Source organism: Simochromis diagramma, unplaced genomic scaffold (genome assembly GCF_900408965.1).
Source record: "Simochromis diagramma unplaced genomic scaffold, fSimDia1.1 OVJJ01000818.1, whole genome shotgun sequence".
In the NCBI taxonomy this organism is placed as follows: Eukaryota; Metazoa; Chordata; class Actinopteri; order Cichliformes; family Cichlidae; genus Simochromis; species Simochromis diagramma.
The window spans coordinates 38,025-50,614 of record NW_024387473.1 but is presented as its reverse complement, the minus strand read 5'-3'; the positions used below and the strand labels follow the sequence as shown (position 1 = coordinate 50,614).

Below are 12,590 nucleotides of genomic sequence, written 5' to 3'. Positions count from 1 at the left end.
TACAACTGTAGCTTGCCTCCACCAGTGTGTGAATGTGAGAGGGAATGAATAGTGGTATTGTAAAGCACTTTGGGTGCCTTGAAAAGCGCTATATAAATCCAATCCATTATTATTATTATAAAACAGCCACTCGCTTCAGCCGAGTCCAACATCTTCCGCTTCAGAATACGACTATGCAGCAAACGGCGCGAAATCACGCGCACCTGCACATCAACGGTGTTAAAGCGACAGAGTTTACTTTTATCTTTATTATTTATTGTCCAGGAAAGACCGTAGTGAGTTTAGAAAAGCATTGGTTGACATATCATCCAGTAGCTCTATGTGCACCGCACGAGAGCATAGACAGGTAAATAGAAGCCCGTAATGTTTCAGTTCTTTTCTTCCTTCTTCAATGTAGAACGGGCCGAAACAATCCATCCCGCAACACCATTCTCTCACTTGGTAGGTTTGCTATCTTTTGCTGTTCCTGCAATTTCCTGCACTTAAAACAGTTGTAGATAAAAGATGATACTACTTGACTGCATCCCATATTCCATTCGATCTCAGCTCATTTATTGTCATGTCCCATCCTTGATGTTTCACTCACTGATGATAGTGATCAATCAGTAACTTTGCGATGTACAATGGATATGATTGTGAGCTCTGCTTCTTTCCTTTCTTCAATATTAGTGGCTTTATTGCTTCTACCTTTCAAGCTTTTTTTTAAAAAACTCTTTCACTAATCTGAGAAGTCTTGCAATGGCTTTAACCAACCTTGACCAACTGGAGAATTTCAGAAAACGTTCTGCCAAAGAATCTGTTCCCATAGTTGCATGGAGTGTAACAGCTTTGAGTACTTCTGGGTCCTCTGCATCAAGTTTTTCCAACTTGACCTCTCCGTGGGGAAGTTTCTCTTGCCAAAGAAAACTTGGACCGCTAAACCACTGGTTTAGCGGTCCAAGTTTAAACCAACTGGTTTAACCCTAACCCTATATACAAAGGTCTTTGGCCTTGAGACCACGCAACGTATAGTCAGCTTGACTGATATTAACCAATCTTTGTGTCATTCTGGGATTTTTGTGTTTCTACATGTGACACACATCTAAAACATGCACACAATTTGAACACAAACAGGGACTCATTTGTTACCACAGCCAGATGCTGAGAGCCATTTCCTTGTAGTCCTGTGTCTATATATATGTACCATTAGATGTTATTGGAATGATTGTCAGCTTTGATAGTTTCATGTGTGTTTAGCTGGACGGCTGTTTGATCCTCGACATGTTTAAAGGTGTCCAGTCCTGAGACACTGGGGGTGGAAACAGCTGTGATGTCATTGGACTGTCACAAAGACAGAAGTGCATGAAGTGAGCAGCCAAGGAGCCGCTGATGTTTTGGATTCAACAGCATTTGAAAGGTTGAACAGACACATTTGCACATAGAAAGCTGAATTTGTCATATGCCACAGTGAACTCACTGTTCAGTGTTTTTCAGGAAGCTTCTTAACTGCCTCTGCTGCCAAACAAGCAGCTGATGTCCTTGAGAAGAAGCTGAAGAAGTCTTCAACAACAAATACAGGAAGTGGACTTTCAAATACTAGATTCACTTTAGACTCACACAAGAAATGACTCAACTAGCTGTGTTTGATTGACTCCTTTGACTATATGAAAGGTCAGTGTGTGTCTGTACACAGACTGTTGTGTTGGACTATTAGTCAGTTGTCTGCTGTGTGCTGAATGTTTTCAAATGTCTGCATCTCAGCTGTGATGAGGCTGGGGGTCATGGGAGGCCACCATAGCAGTCTCTTCAAAATCATGACATCATCATAAATGCTGCTGGACTGTCTGATGGGCTGACGGTGAAAAAGCTGTCGGCCTCTGGAAGGAAACAGAAGACATTTCAGAGGCTTCAGGCAGATTTCTTTGATTTGGGGCCTTTTACAGCTTTATTGGACAGAGCAGTGAAGATAAGTGACAGCAAAGCAGAGGGAGAGAGAAAGGGGGCGTGGCCCGGGTCAGAATCAAACCCAGGCCAGCTGCTCTCCACCTCATGGCACATGGTCACCTGCTCATCCTAGTGAGCTCCACCAGCAGCCCTTTCACACAGTTTACACTGTCAAACACTGTGTGTGGACCTCAGCTAACAATAGGCTACATTTAAGCCTGGACTACATGCTTTTATATTGAGGCAGATGTTTCAGTGTTTTTATTCCATCAGCAGCTCAACATCATGAGCAGCTTTGACATAAAGAAATCAAACTCAAGCTGACTTTAAACTGGATCTACTTTTAATACAGGGGCTCAAAAACAACTAACATCTTTATTATATATCAGGACAGAAAGTCATTTCATCTCAAATGGAAAACAGCTTTATTTGGAATAATCAGCACTATCAACTGGTCCACCAGTTTCATGTCTTGCGCAACGCGGATGACGTCAGTGCGCACACTGTGTCTGAGGAGGATGTGCGGAAGTGCTTCAGGAAGGTGAACGCGCGCAAAGCTACTGGTCCGGACGGGATTCCCGGCCGCGTCCTCAAGTCATGCGCGGCTCAGCTGGCTGGAGTGTTCACACACATCTTCAACCTTTCTCTCTCCCTGTCTGTAGTCCCAGCCTGCTTCAAAATTGCCACCATCGTCCCTGTACCCAAATGTACCCTCCACCATCTCCTCATTGAACGACTGGCGACCTGTAGCCCTGACCCCCATCGTGAGCAAATGCTTCGAGAAGCTGGTCAGGGACTTAGTTTGCTCTGCACTACCTGACTCACTGGACCCTCTACAGTTCGCATACCGCCACAACAGGTCCACTGATGATGCCATAGCCGTGACACTACACACTGCCCTGTCACACCTGGAGAAGAGAGACACGTATGTGAGAATGCTGTTTGTAGATTACAGCTCAGCATTCAATACCATCGTTCCCTCGTAGCTGGACAGGAAACTGCAGGATCTAGGACTGAGCAGCTCCCTCTGCAGCTGGATCCTTAGCTTCCTGTCTGACAGACGCCAAGTGGTCAGACTGGGCAGCATCACCTCCCCCATCACACTGAACACTGGTGCTCCACAGGGGTGTGTACTGAGCCCTCTCCTGTACTCACTCTACACCTACGACTGCACGGCCACTAACAGCTCCAACATCATTGTGAAGTTTGCGGACGACACTACAGTGGTGGGTCTTATCACCAACGGTGATGAGACGGCCTACAGGGAGGAGGTCAGCGCCCTGACCCACTGGTGTCAGTACAACCATCTCACCCTCAACGTCGCAAAGACAAAGGAGTTGATAGTGGACTTCCGGAGGTGCAGAGAAGTACACACCCCCATCACCATCAATGGTGCTGCTGTGGAGAGAGTGAGCAGCTTCCGGTTCCTTGGAGTACATCTGGCTGAGGATCTTACGTGGTCAGTACACATGAACAAAACAGTGAAGAAGGCGCAGCAGCATCTCTTCTTTCTCAGGAGACTGAAAAGATTCAGCATGAGCCCCCGCATCCTCAGGACCTTCTATCGCTGTGCCATTGAGAGCATCCTCACTGGATGCATCACCACCTGGTACGGCAACAGCACCGCTTACAACTGCAAAGCTCTCCAGAGAGTAGTGCGGTGCTCTGGACGGATAATTGGAGGTGAGCTTTCCTCCCTCCAAGACATCTACAGGAAGCGCTGCCTGAGGAAAGCTGGGAGGATCATCAAGGACTCCAGTCACCCCAGCCATCAACTGTTCAGACTACTTCCATCAGGAAGGAGGTTCTGCAGCATCTGGTCCCGAACCAGCAGACTGAGAGACAGCTTCTTCCATCAGGCCATCAGACTGCTGAACACGTCATAGACACCTCAGCTTCACTACTGGAACTTCAACATTATGCACTCCATACTGTATATAATTGCCACTTGTTTTGCACAATATCCAACTGCCAACCTCTGTATATTTTATATATTTATTTTATTTTTACTCTATTTAATTTGGAAAATATGTATACACACACACACACACACTGTCGGGATGAAATATTATTTTATTGTTACTATTCATAATCAGTATTATTACTGTTGCATCCACTTATGATTTATCATGGGGTGGCTGTAGCTCAGGTGGCAGAGCAGGTCAGCCACTAATCAGAAGGTCGGTGGTTCGATCCTTGGCTGCCTCCTGGCTGCATGCCAAATATCCTTGGGTAAGATACTAACCCCATGTTTGCCTACTGGTGGTGGTCAGAGGGGCCAGTGTCCGGCAGTCCGGCGAGTCCGGCAGCCTCGTCAGTGCGCCCCAGGGCAGCTGTGGCTACAACGTAGCTTGCCATTGCCAGTGTGTGAATGGGTGAATGACTGAATGTAGTGTAAAGCGCTTTGGGGTCCTTAGGGACTGAGTGCTATACAAATGCAGGCCATTTACCATTATCATTTCATTGACACATTTATTGAAACTGTTGCTGTTACTAGTGATGGTGAGATGAAGCCTCATGATGAACTGAAGCTTTCCATCCAATTGGTCGACTCATGGTTCGAAGCATTGTGATGATTCATTTGCTCTACTGCGCCATCAAGTGGACAATTCAAGTGAAGCGGGCTCTTTGATTATAATGATGTGTAAACCTTATGTACATCTGGATAATGACACAAACTAGTGTTTGGTGCTTCACTTTTTAATAAACTAAAAGACAGAAATCAGATTATAGGATGTGTAGTGTTGTTTATTTATATTTTGGTGTTTATCATTTGTGATATTTATTACTGTGTGCATACTTTATTAGGAGAGACAAAATTTAAAAAAACCCATCTCTTCCTTGCTGGTTCCATCGAAGAAGAAATGCACAAGTAACTATGTAGCACGTACTTAATCCAATTCCACAACACTGTGTGATGGGGAATCAGCTGTTTTCCTGCCCATGTTATTTCGAATCTGGCGCGAACTGGTGAACCAGTCCCTGAATCAGTCACGTGGTACGGACTGCCCGTGAGGCCTCGAACGTCACTGCATACGTAATCAAAGCAAGCCTCGATACGGGCTTCAGAAAAACGCCCCCGCGATTATCCGACGCACGATTCGAAGCTTCGACACACAGGACACATCACTAGCTGTTACATTAAAGTCTGTATTTCAGGTGGGAGCATAGTTATGTAATAATCTTTCACATATTAAATTCCTGTGTGCATTCAGCAGCCTGCTGCATTGGAGTTTGCCTGGTAACACATGACTCAAACGGAGTCAGTAAGTATACTTCTAAATTGTCTTTGTTTGTTGCGTGAGGTCATGCACTGAGGTCAAGACACACATGGGCTGTCTGCACACATTCACAGTATATAGACTTGTTTTGCTTGTAAATGGCATGCTCATGTTCTGTTCTGAAGTGCAGCAAGTGAAATAACAGGAAGCATCTGGCGGGTGGTGGAGAAACAGAGGAAGTAACTGTTCTTTTTTAGAATATGTCCTGAGACAGACTTACTGGAACATGCATGTTGTTTTTCATCTGCGGTGACGCATATTACTTGTCATCATAGGTTATATATATCACACCCCATGTATTGTTCGGGGGAGATCAAGGCTGATGTTTTGCAGAGCTCATCTTCACCACATATATGTGTTTTGATAAAATCATTCTTTTGACGCACTGTGTCGTATGTCTTTCCTCAAATACGAATCAGGACAACACACACACACACGTAGACATACATATTTAGTATACACATCCAGTAATATGCATACACTCTTATATTGTACATATATTTATTCATATAATTCTCAGATTTAGCCATTCTTATATTTGCTTGTTCTTATGTTATTGTACTTTGCACACCTCTGTTGCTTGTGAAGCTCGCACACAAGAATTTCACTCACATGTACTGTACCAGTGTACCTGCACATGTGATGTGACAATAAAAGTGATTTGATTTGATTTGTCTTTACAGCTTCTCCAACAAAGTTCCTTTAAAATCAGCATTTTTGTCTTTATTGGTTTGATAGTGATTGATTATTCAGTCCCAATCTGTTGTCATCTAAAGAACAAAATGATGTTTCTATGAGTCAAAAAGCTCCAGATGTTGTCGGGTTCACAAAGAAAACAAAGATTAGGAACTTAAACACAAAGTGTTTGGAGCCAAAATGTTAGCAAGCTGCTCTTTTTGAAATGGCAGAGGTACAGTGGTGTCTAACAGCACACTGTGGAAGGCAAACATGTTATTGTTGGATAAAACTTCATGAAGAAGAAGAAGATCCAAGATGGCGCCGCGTATGGATGCCCTGGTGCTTCAGTGCGTTACTTCTGTTTTGTTTTTGTGCATAACTTCTGTGTCTGGGCACTCCTCTGGATATTCTTACACCAGAGAAGAGCTTCTTAACTACAGGACTACAACACCTGTGGATTTACTTCCAATATTTGTCGCATCTGCGGCAGATTTACTGCAGACTCTGATCAGGAAAGTGAGACGCCGAAAGAGAGGTAAGCGAGCCGGCGCACTCGTGCGTCTGAGGAGACGTGGACTGCGAACTGCTCTTCCTGGGATCTTCCTTTCCAATGTACGCTCACTCAGGAATAAAATAGACGAGCTGGCCCTGATGAGAAGCATGAACAGAGACTTTGCCTCCTCCTGTGTCTTATGTTTTACGGAGTCGTGGCTCTGTGAGGACATCCCGGACAGCGCGCTCAAGCTGGAGGGCTTTCATCTGCTGCGCGCGGACCGGCAGGCCTCTCTCTCTGGTAAGACCAAAGGTGGAGGTGTCTGCTTCTACATTAATAGTGGCTGGTGCACAGATGTAACAGTGATTGCTCAGCACTGCTCTTCCTCTCTGGAATACCTTTTTATTCACTGCAAACCGTTTTATTCTCCGCGGGAGTTTGCTTCATTCATCCTGGCCGCTGTTTACATCCCGCCAGATGCAGATGTGCAGGCAGCTCAGTGCGCACTCGTGGAGCAGATACTGCACATGGAGCGGACATTCCCGGACTCTCTCATCATTGCTCTTGGGGACTTTAACAAAGCCAATCTGAGCCATGAGCTTCCCAAATACAAGCAGTATATTAAATGCCCGACCAGAGAGGAGAGGACATTAGACCACTGTTACAGCACGATCAGCGGGGCCTATCGTGCGGTGCCCCGCGCTTCACTTGGACTTTCTGACCACGTCACGATCCACCTAATCCCCGCATACAGACAGAGGCTGAAGCTCTCCAAACCTGTCGTGAGGACCAAAAAACTGTGGAGCAACGAGGCTGTGGAGGAGCTTCGCACGTGTTTGGAGTCTACAGACTGGGACACAATGAAGGCTGCTTCTAACAGCTTGGACGAGTTTACGGACACTGTCACCTCCTATATCCACTTCTGTGAGGACAGCATTGTGCCATCACGCACCAGGGTGAGTTATAACAATGACAAACCCTGGTTTACTCCTAAACTCAAAAAGCTGTGGCTGGAAAAGAGAAAGGCGTTCAGAAGCGGAGACAGGGACTGCTACAGAGAGGCCAAGTACAGGTTCACTAAAGAAGTGGACGTTGCTAAACATCAGCACTCTGAGAAGATGCAGCAGCAGATCTCAGAGAATGACTCGGCCTCTGTGTGGAAAGGTTTTAGGAATATCACCAACTACAAGCCTAAAACCCCCCACTCCACTGATGACTTGCTCTTGGCCAACACCCTCAACGACTTTTACTGCCGTTTTGACGAGCCATCAGGCAGCCTTCACACCTCCAACGGCCCCAACAATAGAGACACTTTGGACACTCATTCCCCCACCTCTCCCCCCTCCATAGAGCCATCACCATCTTCAAACACTTCACCTACAACACCCCCCTCCTCACCCCACACAAAAGAGGATTTCACACCACCTCCTCCCACCACAACTCTTCATATTCATGAAGAAGGTGTGAGGAAGCAGTTTAAGAGTCTGAATGCTCGAAAAGCTCCCGGCCCAGACACTGTGTCTCCTGCCACCCTCAGACACTGTGCAAACGAGCTGGCCCCAGTGTTTTCTGGCATTTTCAACTCCTCACTGCAGGCATGTCATGTGCCTGCCTGCTTCAAGTCCTCTACCATAATCCCTGTCCCCAAGAAACCTAGGATCACTGGACTAAATGACTACAGACCCTGGCTCTGACATCTGTGGTCATGAAGTCTTTTGAGCGCCTGGTTCTCTCCTATCTCAAGACCCTCACGGCCCCCCTCCTGGACCCCCTGCAGTTTGCATACAGAGCCAACAGGTCTGTAGATGACGCCATCAACATGGCCCTACACTTCATCCTGCAGCATCTGGACTCCCCAGGAACCTACGCCAGGATCCTGTTTGTGGACTTCAGCTCTGCCTTCAACACCATCCTTCCAGACCATCTCCGAGGCAAGCTTTCCCAGATGAATGTGCCTGATCCCATCTGCCGGTGGATCACTGACTTCCTGATGAACAGGAAACAGCATGTGAGGCTGGGAAAGAATGTCTCGGACTCCCGGACCATCAGCACCGGCTCCCCTCAGGGCTGTGTTCTTTCTCCTCTGCTCTTCTCCCTGTACACCAACTGCTGCACCTCCACCCACCAGTCTGTCAAGCTAATCAAGTTTGCAGATGACACCACCGTTATCGGACTCATCTCGGACGGGGACGAGTCTGCCTACAGGAGGGAGGTTGAACGTCTGGTGTCCTGGTGCAGCCACAACAACCTGGTGCTGAATGCCCAGAAGACAGTGGAGATTATTGTGGACTTCAGGAAGCACACAGCTCCACTCCCCCCCATCATCCTGACTGACACCCCCATCACCTCTGTGGACTCATTCCGCTTCCTGGGTACCACCATCACCCAGGACCTGAAGTGGGAGCCCACCATCACCTCCGTCATCAAGAAAGCCCAGCAGAGGATGTACTTCCTGAGGCAGCTGAAGAAATTCAACCTGCCAACACGGACGATGATGCAATTCTACACTGCAATCATCGAGTCCATCCTCACCTCCTCCATCACCGTGTGGTACGCTGGAGCCACTATCAGGGACAAACAGAGACTGCAGCGTGTTGTGCGCTCTGCTGAGAAGGTGATTGGCTGCAGACTCCCCTCTCTGCAGGACCTGTACACCTCCAGGACACTGGGGCGTGCAGCTCGGATCACAGCTGACCCTTCTCACCCTGGACACAGTCTGTTTGACCTGCTCCCCTCAGGCAGGAGGCGCCGGTCCATTCGCACCAGAACCTCTCTCCATAAGAACAGTTTCTTCCCCTCTGCTGTTGGACACATGAACAATAACCACATGACTGTCCCCGCCACTAACACATGACCCTACGCTGTGTTCACTGCATCATTCCATGTTTGGAACTGATCACCACCTGCACTCATGTATATATCATGTATATATCTATCTATCTACTTAGCACTTTTAATTCTTATTCTCATTTTTATTTTCATGTCTATTTAAGCTTAATTTATAACAGTATTTATAACAGTATGTTTGCACTGAAGCACCGCAGCAATTTCCTAATGTTGTAAACCCGCTCAACATTTGGCAATAAAACCCTTTCTGATTCTGATTCTGATTCTGATTCTGAATTCTTTGTAGATTTGAGCTGTTGGAGCCTTTCTTTTCTCTTCAGGTGTACAGATGCTGAGGAGGCAGGTGAAGCAGGTGGAGCTGTTGTAATGCTGGCAGAGGGTGTGTCTTAGTAACTCTGTGAGGTAGAACTGGATCCAACATTGTGGATGTGTTGATGTTAGAGCCATTAAGTCTCTGGCCACACTGTAGGATTTCCCTTTGATTCACTGCGGGGGCATTTTGGAGTCTGTCAATGAAACTCTTCATATTTGTGTTTGACTCCAGTTTATAGAAATAGAGAAATGTGTCATGCTTTTGTTCGGCCTCCACACATACACACATTTGTTCATTGGTTGGACTTTTTGGAAGGAGACACATTGAAAACCATGTTAATAAGATCTTGTTGTTTCCTGTGGATCCGACACAGAGAGTGGACTTCAGACAGAAACCGTGGAAGAGATTTTAGAGGCCGTGTGTGGCAACAGGAAGTTTCTGTATGTTTGCTGATCTTACATGTGGAAAACAACACGTGATGTTTGTGAAGTTCTACAATGATCATTGTTCTCACAGCATTTTGAGTGGGAACAATTCAAACTGAGAGTAGTGGGAGTTATTTACTGATTGAAACAAGCTGAGTGTTTCTGTGCACGATGAAGATCAGCAGCAGCAGCTCAGCTGATCAATGAATTGACATCTATCAGTCATTTCATGAGATGAAGTCATCAGCAGAAATTTGTTCTAACTGTGTGATAAATGTCAGAACGTCAGGGCTCTGCTTTAGTCACTGCTTGATGATCATTGGCTCATTGTTGAATCCAGTGGCCCAGTCTGACCTCTGACCCTTTGCTGCAGGTCTTCTGTGTTATCTCCACTTTCATGTCTGATCTTCTTCTGTATCGTCCAAAATAAACATATGAATCATTTCCAACACTTCAGCAGATCTTTAGTTTAGGCAGTACAGTACAAAATAACACACATTGTACTATACTGCCCACTTCCTGATCTTATTGGATCTGTGTGTGAGGTTGGTGAAGGAAACACATGTTTACTGAGTGAATCGCTGCCATTAGGAACTAATTTTTCATATCACAATCTAGAAATCACACAGGACCATTTCTGCAAGTGAAAAGTCCTAATTGGAGGAAAATAATTGTATAGTTTGTCTGACTGTTGTTTGTAAATGAAGAATTGTCCCAACTACATGTGCTGCTGACCTTTGACCTTTTCTTTAGGTGCACAGAGGAGTCTGTGGAAACATCCAGAACTGAGGCAGTGCTACAGATGCTTCAAATAAAGTGGTGTATTATCCATGTTTTCTATGGATCACATCCAATATCCTGATCTAACAAGCCCCCTTTTTGTGGATTTTAGAGCCTCTGACTTTTGCTGCGTCTGCGTCTCATTTCAAGCACAAGAGCAAGAAGTGGATGAAGAAATGGGACGAGTGGGGTCAGTGTGGTGCACGTCAGCTGTGCTCACACATGCTTTCACAAAGAACATGTGTGTTCATTGGCAGCATTAAGCTGCACTTTAGTCTTCATAATAATAAAGTATTCTGACTTTATTCTTCTGAATCCTCACAGTCATGTTGCAGCTCTGCTTTGCTTTAAGAAAATGTTCTACCAGGATGTTACGTTCCTAAACGTGTTCTCTAAATGTTCCCAAAGACTTTGTTCTAAGTAGTTCTACATGATGAAACATTCACACTAAGTTTAAGAAAGACACACAAACACCATCTGTCCTTTCATCATGTGTACAAACGTGTTCAGATGGATGCAAATGTGGATCGTTCCAATTCTTTCTAATCTATTAACATCTTCCTCCAAATCCTGTGTCTGCTGCATCAGAAGGGCTCAAACCTCCTGCTGTTGTCTACTGGACCATAAATTCTACTTTATGATGATCTTCAAAGATGAAAGCGTGAGTTTATTTGTGAACCCTGTGAAATGATGTTTAGTTTGAACCAATCCTGTGTCAGCTGCAGCCACATTATTGCCACGCATACAAATGGGTGCGTTCCTGTTTAGACCTGCTGGCTGTCAATGGGCTTCATTCCATTTCAGACTGCTGGTGGTCGGCTGTGATCTAAACTCAACATGGCTCCTGTGTTGGAAGAGCCTCTGATTTTAAAATTTACACATTTAATAGTTTCTTTGCAACACTATGGAGCTACCAGCCCAGTATATGTAGCCCACAGTAGATGGAGTTATCAAGCTGGACTGACAAACATCAGGACTCATGTAATTTATTTCTAAACTTAGATCCATCGTGTCAACAAGTTAACTCGAGATGATAATACATGCTTTTATCTCTACAAGACTTGACTACTGTAACAGCCTGTTTACTTGTCTAAACATGAAAGGGCTAGCCCGCCTACAGGTTGTTCAAAACTCTGCAGCGAGGCTACTGACCCGCTCGAACAAGGGTGCTCATATGACCCCTATTTTAAAGTCGCTGCACTGGCTGCCAATCAGATTCAGGTTCCATTTTATTACACACACCTCCACTCGTAACCTGAGGTCAGCAAACCAAAACCTTTTAGCGGTCCCCCACACTCGCTTCAAAACCCGAGGGGACCGATCTTTCCAAGCTGTTACACCCAGATTGTGGAATGCACTTCTCCTATTTCTACGGGGTTTGGACTCAGTGGAGACCTTCAAAAAGCAGCTAAAGACATTTTTATTTCAAAAAGCTTTTAATTAGACCAGGGTTTTCATGGTGTATTTTATGACTGTATTATGTTGTTACCTTTTAAAGCACTTTGTGACATATGTCTGTGAAAGGTGCTATATAAATAAAGTTTACTTACTTACTTACTTACTTACTAATCCCTACATGTGGACCTTTCAAAGATGGATCCAAGTGCAGATTCAACTCTGCATTACATTTGACTTCAGCTGTTACACACTTTCATTTTCTAGCTGTGTCACTTCTTGCTTTTTGGATCAGATAGTTAATCTATGTCCACAAATATTTGGCTGCATATTTGTATCATCTATTGTACTGGCCTCGTAGAACCACTTTCTACTATCCAGAAGTTAAACTCCTCCACACAAAAGTCACTGACGCCAGAGTGGGTTTAGACCAGGGGTGGGCAATCTCAGTCCAC

General features: G+C 45.3%; 1 long non-coding RNA gene across 2 annotated transcripts; it reads left to right on the top strand.

The window, feature by feature from the left end:
• Positions 1 to 1,405: 1,405 nt before the first annotated feature.
• On the top strand, positions 1,406 to 11,592 carry LOC120723588. Of its 2 annotated transcripts, XR_005693787.1 has the most exons (3): positions 1,406 to 1,650; positions 10,714 to 10,930; positions 10,998 to 11,592. It is a non-coding gene; the product is annotated as an uncharacterized LOC120723588 (long non-coding RNA). The 2 variants fall into 2 exon arrangements; XR_005693786.1 differs by having other exon boundaries at positions 10,714 to 11,045.
• Positions 11,593 to 12,590: the final 998 nt, after the last annotated feature.